The 14,870-nt window shown below is 42.1% G+C and overlaps 2 protein-coding genes across 8 annotated transcripts in view; one reads left to right on the top strand and one right to left on the bottom strand.

Moving 5' to 3' along the window:
- Positions 1 to 14,870, bottom strand: part of NTN1 (netrin 1) — a 362,388-nt gene that overhangs the window by 280,135 nt on the left and 67,383 nt on the right. The gene's annotated exons all lie outside the window — the stretch shown is intronic.
- Positions 13,691 to 14,870, top strand: part of PIK3R6 (phosphoinositide-3-kinase regulatory subunit 6) — a 59,731-nt gene continuing 58,551 nt past the window's right edge. For 2 of the 3 annotated variants that reach the window (XM_056549674.1, XM_056549673.1), the window contains exon 1: positions 13,693 to 14,485. The gene's annotated coding sequence lies outside the window, so the exon portion shown is untranslated. Of the gene's footprint in view, positions 14,486 to 14,870 lie in introns of all 3 variants that reach the window. The other variant, XR_008849478.1, reaches the window with a different exon arrangement.

The raw sequence follows: 14,870 nt of genomic DNA on the forward strand, positions 1-14,870 counted from the left end.
ATGGTAACATTGTTTTGTTTGTCTTTCCATTAATCCAGCTACAATCCTAGGGCTCTTCCTAGAAAACTTTCCCCTAGCTAATAAGACTAAATCACGGATGCAGAGCGAGAGATCAGAAGCCACTGCACAGGGGTTTGGGGCCCCTTCACATATGCCCCGTGGCCCTTCCCCTGAACACCTTGGAGACTTGTGCAGGAAACAGTCTCAGGCTCTCGTGCAGGTGACAAACTCTAGAGAGGGAGGTGACAGCGCACAAGAAGCTGCTAGGCTCTGTCACTAAGAGACACATACAGTTTACACCTGAAACACCTAGGCGCAAGGTAAATTCCACACAAGCTCCTTATGGCTTCTTATAGATCTCTTCATTAATATTTATCCAAATATGGGATCAGTTAAGAACTGCACACTTGGATTTGACAACTTTGTTAAATGTGTATATAATCCCATCATGTGTGATATTGTGCTGAACTACTGTATCTAATCCTATTCTGTGATACTGTCGGCAGAGCCATTGTATCTAAAACCAACATATGTGATACTCTCTGTGGAGCTACTGTATCGTTAACCCCTTAAGGACGCAGGACGTAAATGTACGTCCTGGTGAGGTGGTACTTAACGCACCAGGACGTACATTTACGTCCTAAGCATAACCGCGGGCATCGGAGCGATGCCCGTGTCATGCGCGGCTGATCCCGGCTGCTGATCGCAGCCAGGGACCAGCCGGCAATGGCCGACACCCGCGATCTCGCGGGCGTCCGCCATTAACCCCTCAGGTGCCGGGATCAATACAGATCCCGGCATCTGCGGCAGTTCGCGATTAAAATGAACGATCGGATCGCCCGCAGCGCTGCTGCGGGGATCCGATCATTCATAACGCCGCACGGAGGTCCCCTCTCCTTCCTCCGTGCGGCTCCCGGCGTCTCCTGCTCTGGTCTGTGATCGAGCAGACCAGAGCAGGAGATGACCGATAATACTGATCTGTTCTATGTCCTATACATAGAACAGATCAGTATTAGCAATCATGGTATTGCTATGAATAGTCCCCTATGGGGACTATTCAAGTGTAAAAAAAAATGTAAAAAAATGTAAAAGTAAAAGTAAAAAAAAATTGAAAAACGTCCGTTTTTTCCTATTTTACCCCCAAAAAACGTAAAAAACATTTTTTATAGACATATTTGGTATCGCCGCGTGCGTAAATGTCCGAACTATTAAAATAAAATGTTAATGATCCCGTACGGTTAACGGCGTGAACGAAAAAAAAATAAAAAAGTCAAAAATTCCTACTTTTTTAATACATTTTATTAAAAAAAAAATTATAAAAAATGTATTAAAAGTTTTTTATATACAAATGTGGTATCAAAAAAAAGTACAGATCATGGCGCAAAAAATGAGCCCCCATACCGCCGCTTATACGGAAAAATAAAAAAGTTATAGGTCATCAAAATAAAGGGATTATAAACGTACTAATTTGGTTAAAAAGTTTGTGATTTTTTTTAAGCGCAACAATAATATAAAAGTATATAATAATGGGTATCATTTTAATCGTATTGACCCTCAGAATAAAGAACACACGTCATTTTTACCAGAAATTGTACGGCGTGAAAACAAAACCTTCCAAAATTAGCAAAATTGCGTTTTTCGTTTTAATTTCCCCACAAAAATAGTGTTTTTTGGTTGCGCCATACATTTTATGATATAATGAGTGATGTCATTACAAAGGACAACTGGTCGCGCAAAAAACAAGCCCTCATACTAGTCTGTGGATGAAAATATAAAAGAGTTATGATTTTTAGAAGGCGAGGAGGAAAAAATGAAAACGTAAAAATTTAATTGTCTGAGTCCTAAGGCCAAAATGGGCTGAGTCCTTAAGGGGTTAAATACTGTATCCTTTGATAGTGTGATGCGCTACTGTAACTAATCCTATCCTGTGATACTGTTCTGAGCTGTTGTATTATCTAAGCTTAGAGTGTAAAACTGTCTACAGAATCAGTGCATATAAGCCTATCGTGTGATACCATCTGCTGAGCTACTGTATCTAAGCCTAACATGTGTGATACTGTGCTCAGCTACTGTATTTAATCCTATCATTTGATACTGTGCTGTATCTAAGATGATTGTAAATTATACTGTCTTCTGAACTGATTTACCTAATACAATCACATGACATTGTCTGCTAAACGGATATATCTAATCATTTTTGTGATACGGTCTGCTGATCGTGTTATACTGCCTGATGAACTGCTGCATCTAAGCCTATTTTGTGTGGTAAGTATTGCATATTTCCTCCTATGCAAATGTACAGGACCACCCAGACACGCTTAAGCTTTTTAACATGCAGTCTATCTTCTCTCATAATCAAAACTCTGTTATCACCCATCTCAGGCTGGGAGAGTTGTATTTTATGTACATAGTGACCCTCATTTACAAAGACTGGAGTGTCGGTTAGGGTTTTTTTCAGTGTACTCGTCTATTTTTTCCTTGTGATTTACTAATCTGTCGCCCAATTTCCCTTTCTTTCTGTCGCAGGGTTTTTTCTGTCGCACAAAATGTATTCTGTGCGACAGAAAAAAAGTCTCTGCAAATTCTGACTACATTAGTGCTTGTACTACCCCCATCATGGAACAGGGTCTGTTCTATGTTGGGGGTAGTAGTACAGGGGCTGAGGGATTGATCGCAACGGGTCTCACTTCTGAGACCCGATCCGATCAGATGTTATTAAGCAGGGGAGCGGGCGGCATGTTCCGATCCCCTGCAATGTACAGTAAACTTTCATTCCTGGCAGGGTTTTAATATAGAAGCGCTGTAGTGGGCAAAGATGTATAGAATCGCTGGGGGGGGGGTATATATCTGGCCCCTGCAGCGTTTCTATATATATTTCCCCCTGCTGCGCTATATCAAACTTAGTGGCCGCTGCGCTTGAATAAATGTACTGCCCTCCCAGCGCTATTATATATCTATACTGACCCCTGCTGCGCACATACTGACCCCCGCTGCGCATATTTATATATATATATATATATATACTGCCTCCCCCAAGCTGCGCATATTAATCTTCATCTTCTCCCTCCCCTGGCTGCCAATGAATGAAAACTCTATTAGCGGGGGAGCGGAGGGCTGCTGCCCGCTCTCGCTGCTAAGAGTTTGTCATTCATAGCGGGCAGCAGCTGCATATCATGCTGTGGGGGTCAGACATATGGATATATGACTGACCCTCACAGCATACATATACAAATGCCGGCTCACCGCTATGAATGACAAGTAAGCTATTGGCAGCAGCAGTGCGAGCCTCCGCTCCCTGCACTGCTTTACTTGTCATTCATAGCGGTGAGCCGCCACACACCGGCATTTGTATATGTATTATGTGAGGGTCAGACATATATCCATATGTCTGACCCCCACAGCATGATATGCAGCTGCTGCCCGCTATGAATGACAAACTCTTAGCAGCGAGAGCGGGCAGCAGCCCTCCGCTCCCCCGCTAATAGAGTTTTCATTCATTGGCAGCCAGGGGAGGGAGAAGATGAAGATTAATATGCGCAGCTTGGGGGAGGCAGTATATATATAAGTATGCGCAGCGGGGGTCAGTATATGCGCAGCGGGGGTCAGTATAGATATATAATAGCGCTGGGAGGGCAGTACATTTATTCAAGAGCAGCGGCCACTAAGTTTGATATAGCGCAGCAGGGGGAAATATATATAGAAACGCTGGAGGGGCCAGATATATACCCCCCCCCCCCCAGCAATTCTATACATCTTTGCCCACCACAGCGCTTCTATATTAAAACCCTGCCAGGAGCCCTGATTGGCTCCTTGGCCCCGGCCATTCAGGGCTTCTGGTGGGGAATTTAAAAATGAAAGTTTACTGTACATTGCAGGGGATCGGAACCTGCCGCCCGCTCCCCTGCTTAATAACATCTGATCAGATCGGGTCTCAGAAGTGAAACCCGGTGCGATCAATCCCTCAGCCCCTGTACTACTACTCCCAACATGGAACAGACCCTGTTCCATGCTGGGGGTAGCAGGATTCACTCCGTTTTGAGTAATTTCCCGACAGCTCTGAGCTGTCGGGTTTCTGTTAAGCAAGACTCACAGGTTTTCCCGTGAGTTTTCTTCACACTCGGAGGGTTTTTTCTCTTTTTGTCGGAAACACGCCCCTTTTGTCGGGAAAAACGCCCCTTTTGTAGTTTTTTTCTTTTTTTTTCACTCTGAGTGATTTTGATTTTGTCGGGTTGTGTGCCAGATTCGGGCTCAAATCTCGACAAAAAGTGTCGGGATCCTGTTAGTAAATGAGGGCCAGTATATTTAAATATGTCACTATAAGCCACAAGCCATAGTTTTATTGACCCTTTAAACCTAAGTGTTCTCTAGCAGAGACTACTGTGGTTCATAAGATGACCCTCTCCCTATAACAAAGACATGTAGGTGAAGAGTTATCTCCATTGGTAGCAAAAGGATCAGGTGTTGAAATTCAATATGCCCCCTGCTTTTTCTGTACAGAATTAGTACACTCACATACACATAGATTGTCAGCTGATCCCAATGAAATTGGAGTTTGGACGATTGTTCTTTTATGTGTATAATGTGTGTATAATGCATCTAAGATACCAGACTGTATATTTATGAAATCTATAAGCACTGATGTGATTAGCGGTTGTCACCCAAATTCTGTTGACAATGTGTAGCAAGAAATAAACAAAACAACTAAATAAGATATCTAAGTGAAACATGTGAAACCAACAAAGTCCAAGGTTAAGGGTTACCACACTTTTCTCAAGAATAAAAGGCTGTATAAAAAAGACCAGCACCAGTCTGTACTAAACAGGAACAGATACTGAGCATGTCACTGGCTGCAACAATAAAACGAGAAGTGATACTGTGCATTTGGTCTTGTAAGATTTATCCATCCGAAACAGAAATCAAACTGTGACATTGATGAAAACTGACAGGATCACGACTTACACTTTCTATCCCGCGTTAGAGTACATTCACACATACCGTGTCCACTGCGGATTTGATGCATATATCTATCATGTGGAACAATGTGGTGCTGAACTGATGTATCCAAGTCTATCACATGTGAAACTGGAGGCTGATCCCATGTATCCAAGTCTATCATGAGTGATGCTGTACTGATGTATCCAAGTATATCCTGTGTAACTAGGTCACCTGAGACGACAGAATCTAAGCCCATCACATGTTATACAGTCTGCTGAGCTTGAGTATTTAAAGGGGTACTCCAGTGGAAAACAATTTTTTTTAAATCAACTGGTGCCACAAAGTTAAATAGATTTGTCAATTCTATTTAAAAATCTTAATCCTTCCAGTACTTATCAGCTGCTGTATGCTCCACATGAAGTTGTATTTCTTTCTGGAGTTCTTTTCTGTCTGACCACAGTGCTCTCTGCTGACACCTCTGTCCGTATCACGAACTGCCCAGAGCAGGAGATGTTTGTTATGGGGATTTGCATGTACTCCGGACAGTGTGTGTGGAAGTGTGTGTGGAAGTGCGCTTTACTCCATGGCTCGGCATTCAATCTGATTAGATCTAATAGATCTAATGATCAGAGAGGGTCTTGGCACTCCAATAGATCTAAACTTTTGACAGGTCTGTTTCAAAAAATTTCATACACAGTACATTAAAGGGGTACTTCACTGGAAAACTTTTTTTTTTTTTAATCAACTGGTGCCAGAAAGTTAAACAGATTTGTAAGTTACTTATATAAAAAAATCTTAATCCTTCGGGTACTTTTCAGCTGCTGGTATGATCCACAGGAAGTTATTTTCTTTTAGGAACTGTCCAGAGTAGGAGCAAATCCCCATAGAAAACCTCTCCTGCTCTGGAAAGTTCCTAAAATGGACAGAGGAGTTTGCAGAGAGCACTGTGGTCAGGCAGAAAGGAAATTAAAAAAGAAAAGAACTTCCTGTGGATCATAACAGCAGCTGATAAGTACTGGAAGGATTACGTTTTTTTAATAGAAATAATTCACAAATCTGTTTAACTTTCTGGCACCAGTTAATTTAAAAAAATGTTTTCCAGTGGAGTACCCCTTTAAAGGGGTACTGCACTGGAAAACATTTTCTTTTAAATCAACTGGTGCCAGAAAGTTAAACAGATTTGTGAATTATTTCTATTAAAAATTCCCAATCCTTCCAGTACTTTTGAGCAGCTTTAAGGAAGTTCTTTTCTTTTTGAATTTCCTTTCTGTCTGACCACAGTGCTCTCTGCTGACACATCTGTCCATTTTAGGGAACTGTCCAGAGCAGGAGCAAATCCTCATAGCAAACCTCTCTTGCTCTGGACAGTTCCTGACATGGACAGAGGTGTCAGCAGGGAGCACTTGTGGTCAGCCAGAAAGGAAATTCAAAAAGAAAAGGACTTTCTGTGTATTATACAGCTGCTAATAAGTACTAGAAGGATTGGGATTTTTTAAAAGAAGTAATTGCCAAATCTGTTTAACTTTCTGGCACCAGTTGATTTAAAAGAAAATGATTTCCAGTGGAGTACCCCTTTAAGATAAGAATTGTATGGGATTGGTATGGAAGCATGCCCTTGTGGGGACCTTGTGCAGAGGAATGAGGAAGTTTAAGTTACTTGGCCCGGTTGTGTAATTCATAATCCCAATACTTAATAGTCTAATTGTCTCTGGGGCACTCCCCTTGGGTGACAGTCAATACTTTACGGAAGTTGCAACAGCTATTAAAGAACAATTTTTACCATTACATAAAATTATGCATAACTACCTTTGTTCTTCATTTTAGGCCACAAAGTCCAGCAGTCGAGCCTAAAATAGAGGTATCGCTTTGTGATAAAACATGTCATAGAACTCAATATAGAAAGAAAAATGATATTATTACTAAGGGTGTATGATTCTGCAGTTGCGGAACAGTAATAATCATGGTTTTCCTTTAGATATACATATATATATATAATTTTTTTTTTTTTTTTGCGGGGGGGGGGGGGGTGGAAATGGTCATGAATGGTGATGAAACGTAGAACTGCTAGAAATTTAAAGCTTATCGATCATTTGGATTTAAAGAAAAAAAACATTGTTGGCTAGCTATCTGTTACCGTATTTATCGGGGTATACCACGCACCGGCCTATAACACGCACCCTCATTTTACCAAGGATATTTGGGTAAAAAAAGTTTTTTACCCAAATATCCATGGTAAAATGAGGGTGCGTGTGTGCGCGTGTATACCCTGATACACCCCCAGGAAAGGCAGGGGGAGAGAGGCTGTCGCTGCCCGCTTCTCTCCCCCTGCCTTTCCTGGGGTCTAGAGTCCTGCTCTCCCCCTGGCTATCGGCGCCGCTGCCCGTTCTGTCCCCCTGACTATTGGTGCCGGCGCACTGATGTCATGCGCCGCGCCGTGGCCTGAAGCAGCGCGGACCCGACCCCGGCAACAGGTAATTATGCCACCGGGGATGGGGGGAGGCAACAGGGCAGCGGCGCCGGCAATGGGTGCCGCTGCCCCTTCTCTCCCCCTGGCTGTCGGCGCCGCTTCTCTCCCCCTGGCTATCGGCGCCGGCACCGATAGTCAGTGGGACAGAACGGGCAGCGGCGCCGATAGCCAGGGGGAGAGAAGGGCCGGCAGCAGGGCTCTAGACCCCAGGAAAGGCAGGGGGAGAGAAGCTGGCAGCGATGGCCTCTCTCCCCCTGCCTTTCCTGGGGGTGTATCAGCGTATAACACGCACATAGACTTTAGGCTAAAAATTTTAGCCTAAAAAGTGCGTGTTATATGCCGATAAATACGGTACTTACTATTCATAGTAATCACCCCCCGACCCCAACACGCTAGTTGCAGAGTTTTTAAGCAGTCCTTTTAAGCCTGGGGTTACACTTGCCAGCAAAGTACTAGGAACTGCTGTTTCCCTCACTTTCACACAGGTTAGCTGATGAAATTGACAATTGTGATCAAAACCTACAATCCAGCAATCACTATACTGCGTCAATCTATGAACACATACAGTACAGACCAAAAGTTTGGACACCTTCTCATTCAAAGAGTTTTCTTTATTTTCATGACCTAAAAATTGTAGATTCACACTGAAGGCATCAAAACTATGAATTAACACATGTGGAATTATATACATAACAAAAAAGTGTGAAACAACTGAAAATATGTCATATTCTAGGTTCTTCAAAGTAGCCACCTTTTGCTTTGATTACTGCTTTGCACACTCTTGGCATTCTCTTGATGAGCTTCAAGAGGTAGTCACCTGAAATGGTCTTCCAACAGTCTGGAAAGAGTTCCCAGAGATGCTTAGCACTTGTTGTTGGCCCTTTTGCCTTCATTGGGTTCAGGCCCGGTGACTGTGGAGGCCAGTTCATCTGGCGCAGCACCCCATCACTCTCCTTCTTGGTCAAATAGCCCTTACACAGCCTAGAGGTGCGTTTGGGGTCATTGTCCGGTTGAAAAATAAATGATGGTCCAACTAAACGCAAACCGGATGGAATAGCATGCCGCTGTAAGATGCTGTGGTAGCCATGCTGGTTCAGTGGGCCTTCAATTTTGAATAAATCCCCAACAGTGTCACCAGCAAAGTAAAGTGATCTTTACTGTGGCAACCACTAGGAGGGCCAAACTGCAACTCCCAGCATGCCCAGACAGCCAAAGGCTGTCTGGGCATGCTGGGAGTTGTAGTTTTGCAACATCTGGAGGGTCACAGTTTGGAGACCACTGTTACAGTGGTGCCCAAACGGTAGCCCTCCAGATGTTGCCAAACTACAACTCTCAGCATGCCTAGACTGCCCAGGTATGCTGGGAGTTGTAGTTCTGTAACATCTGTCCCTTCAGATTTTGCAATTTTCATGACATTTTTGAAAATTGCTGCTCTACTTTGAAGCCCTCTAATTTTTCCAAAAAGCAAAAATATGTCCATGTTATGAGGCCAACATAAAGTGGACATATTGTATTTGTGAATAAAAATAAAATTTATTGGGAATATCCATTTTCTTTACAATTAGAGAACTTCAAAGTTAGAAAAATGCTAAATTTTCCAAATTTTCATGAAATTTTGGAATTTTTCACCAAAAAAGGATGCAATTAACGCCGAAAATTTACCACCAAAATAAAGTAGAATATGTCACAAAAAAACAATCTCAGAATCAGAATATTCTGTAAAAGTGTTTTCGAGTTATTAATTCGTAAAGCGACCGTGGTCAGAATTGCGAAAAAGGGCTCAGTCCTTAAGGTGAAAAAGGGCTGCGTCCTTAAGGGGTTATATAACAAAATAGCTACACAACAACATAGAATAATAGCCCTCCCATTAAAATAATCCACCCTTAAAAAACACCAACCCCAAAAACCACAAGATGGGTAACACACAAGAAAACCCTGAGTACAATTGTCTACCAGATAGGCATCACAAGTAACCCTAATCATGCATGCTGCTGTGCCAGAAACATTAAAAATGTATCTCACCTAGCTGGGACATCCTGGGGGGTCCGTGAGTGCAACCCACCACCACCTCAACATGTGTTTCGACTCAATGTTAGCTATCTATTACATACTACTCGTACACCAATGTTGCAACCAGCCCCACCCCCATCCCCCCAATATGCAAATCGCAGGGTCCCGGCTTGCCCTGCAAGGCTCCAAGCAGTCCTTTTAAGCCTGGGGGTGACACTTGCCAGCATAGTGCTAGGAACTTCTGTTTCCCTCACATTTACACAGACTATCTGATTTAGATGTGCACCAAGGTCCCGCTCACTGCTATCTGAGCAATAGTCAGGAGCCATGCTTGTATTGCCTCTACTTCTTGGAATCTAGCAATTGACAAATTGACAATTGTAAGGTATATGGATGAATGGATTGATAAGGCATATGCATTACAAATTACTTTTACCAGCAATATAGAACCCTACATTCTATAAATATTAGCAATTTTATTTCTTTAATACTTTCTTCAGTAAAACGAATTATAGCTAAATACATTTGTGGAGGTTCCATAAAGATCTTGGAAAATATAATTTCACTTTTTTACGTTTTTAAAGCTGTACTCGAGTGCATGAGATAGCATGCCTTAGAGAGTACAGGAAGGAACTTTCACACAGGCCTGAGGACAGACTCGTACCACATGGTACATTTTTTAATTCAAACTAAACTAAACAAAAAGTTACTATTAAGAAGTATCAGAAGCCTACTTCATGTAGGAAGTCCCATCACGTAAAGAGAGGCTCCTGGCTTGTCATCATAATATAAGCATGTGTGCCACCACTGTGTATATAGCAGCAATTTTTTGTCTCATTCTAGGGGCGACCCAAAGAGATGCATATGGTTTGCTCCCCTCTTTTGCATCTTCCAAGTCTAATGAAAGAAGAGTGCAATGTTCCCTGAATGCTCCAGATCTGTGAATGGCACCACTATAAGGAAGTCATAAGGCCCAATTTACAGCCACTGGTCTGTTGGTTGCCCCCAAAAGTAGGATCACTTGCCTAGAGGTAGAGTTTCCTTTGTTCATTTATTTGTAAACCAAGGACTGAAATGGAGAGAGAGGGTACCAGGTCTCTGCAATAAAGGTTTTGAATCATGTGATGTGAAGGTATTTTAGAAGTACAAGCCACAGGAAATCCATGCAAAATGTTAAGGACACCACGCATGTGATCCCATGGCATGAATGCAATGAGAATGATACTGCTCATTGGGAAGAAGCAAGGGTCAAGAAAGCATAATTTATTAGCAATTTTGAAAAAGTGCCAATATAAATGACTTGATGCAAGAGTATGTACCTAGTACCTAGGAAGGGCGAGGAACTTAAGGTTATGAAGTAATACTGTGTATACAAGATACGGTTTATGATGTTAACCCATTCAGGGCCCTTTTTTATTTTGGTCCTTGTGGAGGAAGCAACTTTTGTTTTTCTATGTCATCACATTGCAAGAGTCATAACTTTTCTACTGGTAGCTAGCTATATGTAGGTCAGTTGTGCGCAGGACAAGTTGTATTTTTTTAAATGGCACTATTCTGGGGGTACATACAGCTTAAAAAGGAACCTGTTACCTGTTTTTATGCCAAATTGAAGGCAGCATAAAATAGGTGTAGTGTAGTTTAGTGCTTGACTTGGGTACCTAGTCATAAGGGCTATTTCCGGAGGCTGCACTCCGCTCGCCAGCTCTGAGTGATGCATCAATTCCTATCTGTGCACTTTTATAAACTGTGGAGCTACAGTGCCTGTGCTATCCTCACACTACAACTGTACGTTGTGATACATTAAATTAGCCCAAACAACTTCAAACAGTAACAATAAAATAGGGGACATAGTTATAGAAAACAGCTGTTATGGAGGCAAATAGTGAACCCTTTGTACCAAGGCATCAGTACATAGTATAACTAAGGGTCAGGGATGTAGAATTCCAATCGCCCGACGCCCGGGACATGCAGTTCCGGGCACCGGGCAGGTGAATTTTTCTGGCCCTTAGCCCTGCTTCGGGCAAGCAGGGCCTGACCTGACAAGCACAGCAGCGCTCAGCAGTCTGTATGGAGCGGGCTCCCGACTCCTGCTTGCTCCGTACTCTGCAGCCCCTGGCTGTTCTCAGTAGTTGGGGCCTCCGCTAATAGCCAGCATGCGGCTTTCGCCGTGGCTGGCTATTAACCTTTTAGATCGCCGCTGTCAAAGCTGACAGCAGCATCAAAAGGGACTTGTGAATGCTCCCTGGAGGGCTAGTGGGGTGGATCACCCCCCCCCCAGGCTTGATTGCAGGGGGGTGATCCACTGTGGAGGTAGCGGGAGGGCTTACCTCTGCTTCCCTGGTGTCCATGGCTCTGTCATTGATAGAGCCTGGCTGGACTAGGCTCTATCAATGGATTGCAGAGCACACAGATCAATGGAGTTCAATAGAACTCTGTTGATCTATATGAGGAATCTAATGATTACTCCGAAAAGTCTAATAAAGTGTAAAACAATAACATTATGTAAAACGGTAAATGACGTAAATGTAAAAAATTACCAAACCACAGAATTGCAATTTTTATAATATCCCAGAAAAAAAAGTTAAAAAGCAATTAAAAAGGTCAGATCAATTCCAAAATGGAACCAATACAAAAAAAAAACTGATTATGGTGTAAAAAAATGAGCCCTCAAACAGCCTGGTTTGCAAATTAATTAATTAATTAATTAATTAATTAATTAATTAATAAAAAAAAAAAAAATAAATAAGCTACAGCGGTAAAAACAAATGGCAATTAAAAAAATTGGAAAAAGTTCAGATTTTTTTTTAAAATGAGTAAAACATGACGGAAACTATACAAATCTTGTATTGCTGTAATCAGGCCGGCCTAAAGTATCAAAACAACATGTTAGCTCAACCACAAGGTAAATGGTGTAGAAAAGAAAACCACCAAATTTGCTAAATTATCTCTTACTATATCAATTTAACTTCACTGATTATATATTTGTATAATTTTTTTGGTTCAGAGAATATGTTATTGAAAAATGAAAAGGTATCATTATAATAGTTAGTTATGGCTATTATAGGGCAAGGATGAAAAAATTTGAGTGTAAAAGCGAAAATTGGTCTGAACAAGTGGATCGTCATGAGGGACAAGTAGATTTTGATCCGTTTTAGGCTGGGTTCACACTACGTTTTCCCCCATATGGGAGCGCATACGTCAGGGGGAGCTAAAACCTCGCGCTCCCGTATGCCTTCGTATGCGCTCCCGTGTGTCATTCATTTCAATGAGCCGGCCGAAGTGAAACGTTCGGTCCGGTCGGCTCATTTTTGCGCCATATGCGCTTTTACGACCCGACCTCAAACCGTGGTTGACCACAGTTTTAGGTCCGGTTGTAAAAGCGCATACGGCGCAAAAATGAGCCGGGCGGCTCATTGAAATTAATTACATACGGGAGCGCATACGAAGGCATACGGGAGCGCGAGGTTTTAGCTCCCCCCTGCCGTATGCGCTCCCGTATGGGAGAAAACGTAGTGTGAACCCACCCTTAGTCCCGTGGACAAGCAGTTTTTTAAATAAAATTTTCACACCTCTGAAGGGTGCATACGCTACAAGAACCTTTGTTTTAACCCCATTGTGGAGATGTATTCTATAACGCAGGGAATTGACCTGTTGTTGTCACCAGGGTTGTCAGAGTTAAGGTGACTGTGAGGTGGGATAGCGGTGGTACCAGGGAGCAAATGAGGTCACTAAAGTAGCCAAAAGTCCTAACTAGAGATCACTACCAATAAAGGCAAGTTAAAGTCATAGCATGATTTTTTAATCCTAGTGCAAGAAAATGATTGCTTGCACTAGGAAATGGTTGCTTCCCTTCTTTTTGATACTGAAATAATTGAAAACAAAAGCGATTCAGTTACAGGTGGATATATAATACAAAAGGTGAATATGGTATACCCCCCCCCCCCTTTAATCATTCACTAAGATGAATTGCACTGGGTTAGACATTAGCACAATCACTAGAAGTAGCAACAGTGTCTGCATTGTCTCTCTCTCCCCAGCTGCCCCTTCTCCTCCCCTTTCCATAAAAGGTCTATGGGCAGAAGCTGTAACTTGATCTCTCAGTGAATCTAAAAATGTGTCTTCTACAGTATATACCTACAGATTCTAGAAGTGAATAAGGAGTGAGTGATCATTGCAGGATGCAAAAATTAGATATACCACAAAGTTTGTTAGCTTAATTCATAATACTGATCTATGGAAAGTCTCTAATAAATTGAGGTACATTTTAAGCATCGACTGTGCATCGAGCAACACCACTGCAGTGCAAATAAGCTGGCCAGAAGAAGGCCAGAACAAAATTAGATGCAAGGGTCAAGCAAAGACGCCAAGTAACAGAACGAACAAAATTAGATGCAAAGGTCAAGCACAGATGCCAAGTAACAGAACTAGGTTTGACAACACAGAAGCATAGCTGGCACCATACTGAAGCTAAGCTATAAAAGGAAGCAAAGTTCTTTATGGAAAACCCAGAACATCAGTCTTGAACGGGGAGCAGCTCAAAGTAAAAATATTATAGTCCACTGTTATATACACACACATCTTTCACATTTTAGAAAATAGAGAAATAAAAGTACCAGAGACAGGTAATAGGGTTAAGCTATAACACTAGTCACAGCCTATGGACAAAAGTGGTGTGGGTTCTGGAAGAAAGCAGATGTTTTTCTAACCCTGTCAAGTCCCAGTGTCTGTCCTGAGAAAACATATACAGCCATTGGTTATTGAGGTTTCTTACGCCTCTATATTTCTTTTTTTTTCTTTGTGTGAATTGGAGTGGGGATATTTTTAATATCTTCATGTGATCGGCCAGTGCGCTGCCCTCCTCTTCCTTCCTGTGCCTTAGGGGACTTGGAGACATTCATAAACAGCAGTATACTTCCTTACTGCTCTTCAGCCTTCTGCCGGCGCGTGGATACACTTCTATAAACCTGCATTCTTTGTACGTCTCCGCATTCCAGGCTTTATTTGCAAAAAAGGAAAACATTTTCAGTGACGAAAAGTGCCAGGCTGGGTTCAGGATGTGTCAGAGAGTAGCAGGTGAGAGATATTAATATGTTTCTAATCATACGTGGCAAGTGCTGATGCTTCACAGAGGGATGAAATTTGGCTTTCAGCTTCTATGTGTAAACAACAAATACTGCGCTGCAATATTGATGGAAAAAGTTTCATTTTTAGCATGTATTATTATACAGATGTAGCAAAGGCTACAGTTAATGTGATATTAATGCTGTTATATAGAACTGTAACCAAACCTACTATACTAATCTGATGCACAAACGCTGGGCCTCCTAAGAGCAAACTGACAAATTTAACCCCATTATAAAAACTGCACCCCCCAAAGTATTAAAAATTACATTCAGTCAGCGTTTTAACCCTTTAGGTGTTTCACAGGAATAGCAGCAAAGTGAAGGAGAAAATTCAC

The sequence above is a fragment of the Hyla sarda genome, chromosome 13 (assembly GCF_029499605.1).
Source record: "Hyla sarda isolate aHylSar1 chromosome 13, aHylSar1.hap1, whole genome shotgun sequence".
Classification (NCBI taxonomy): Eukaryota; Metazoa; Chordata; class Amphibia; order Anura; family Hylidae; genus Hyla; species Hyla sarda.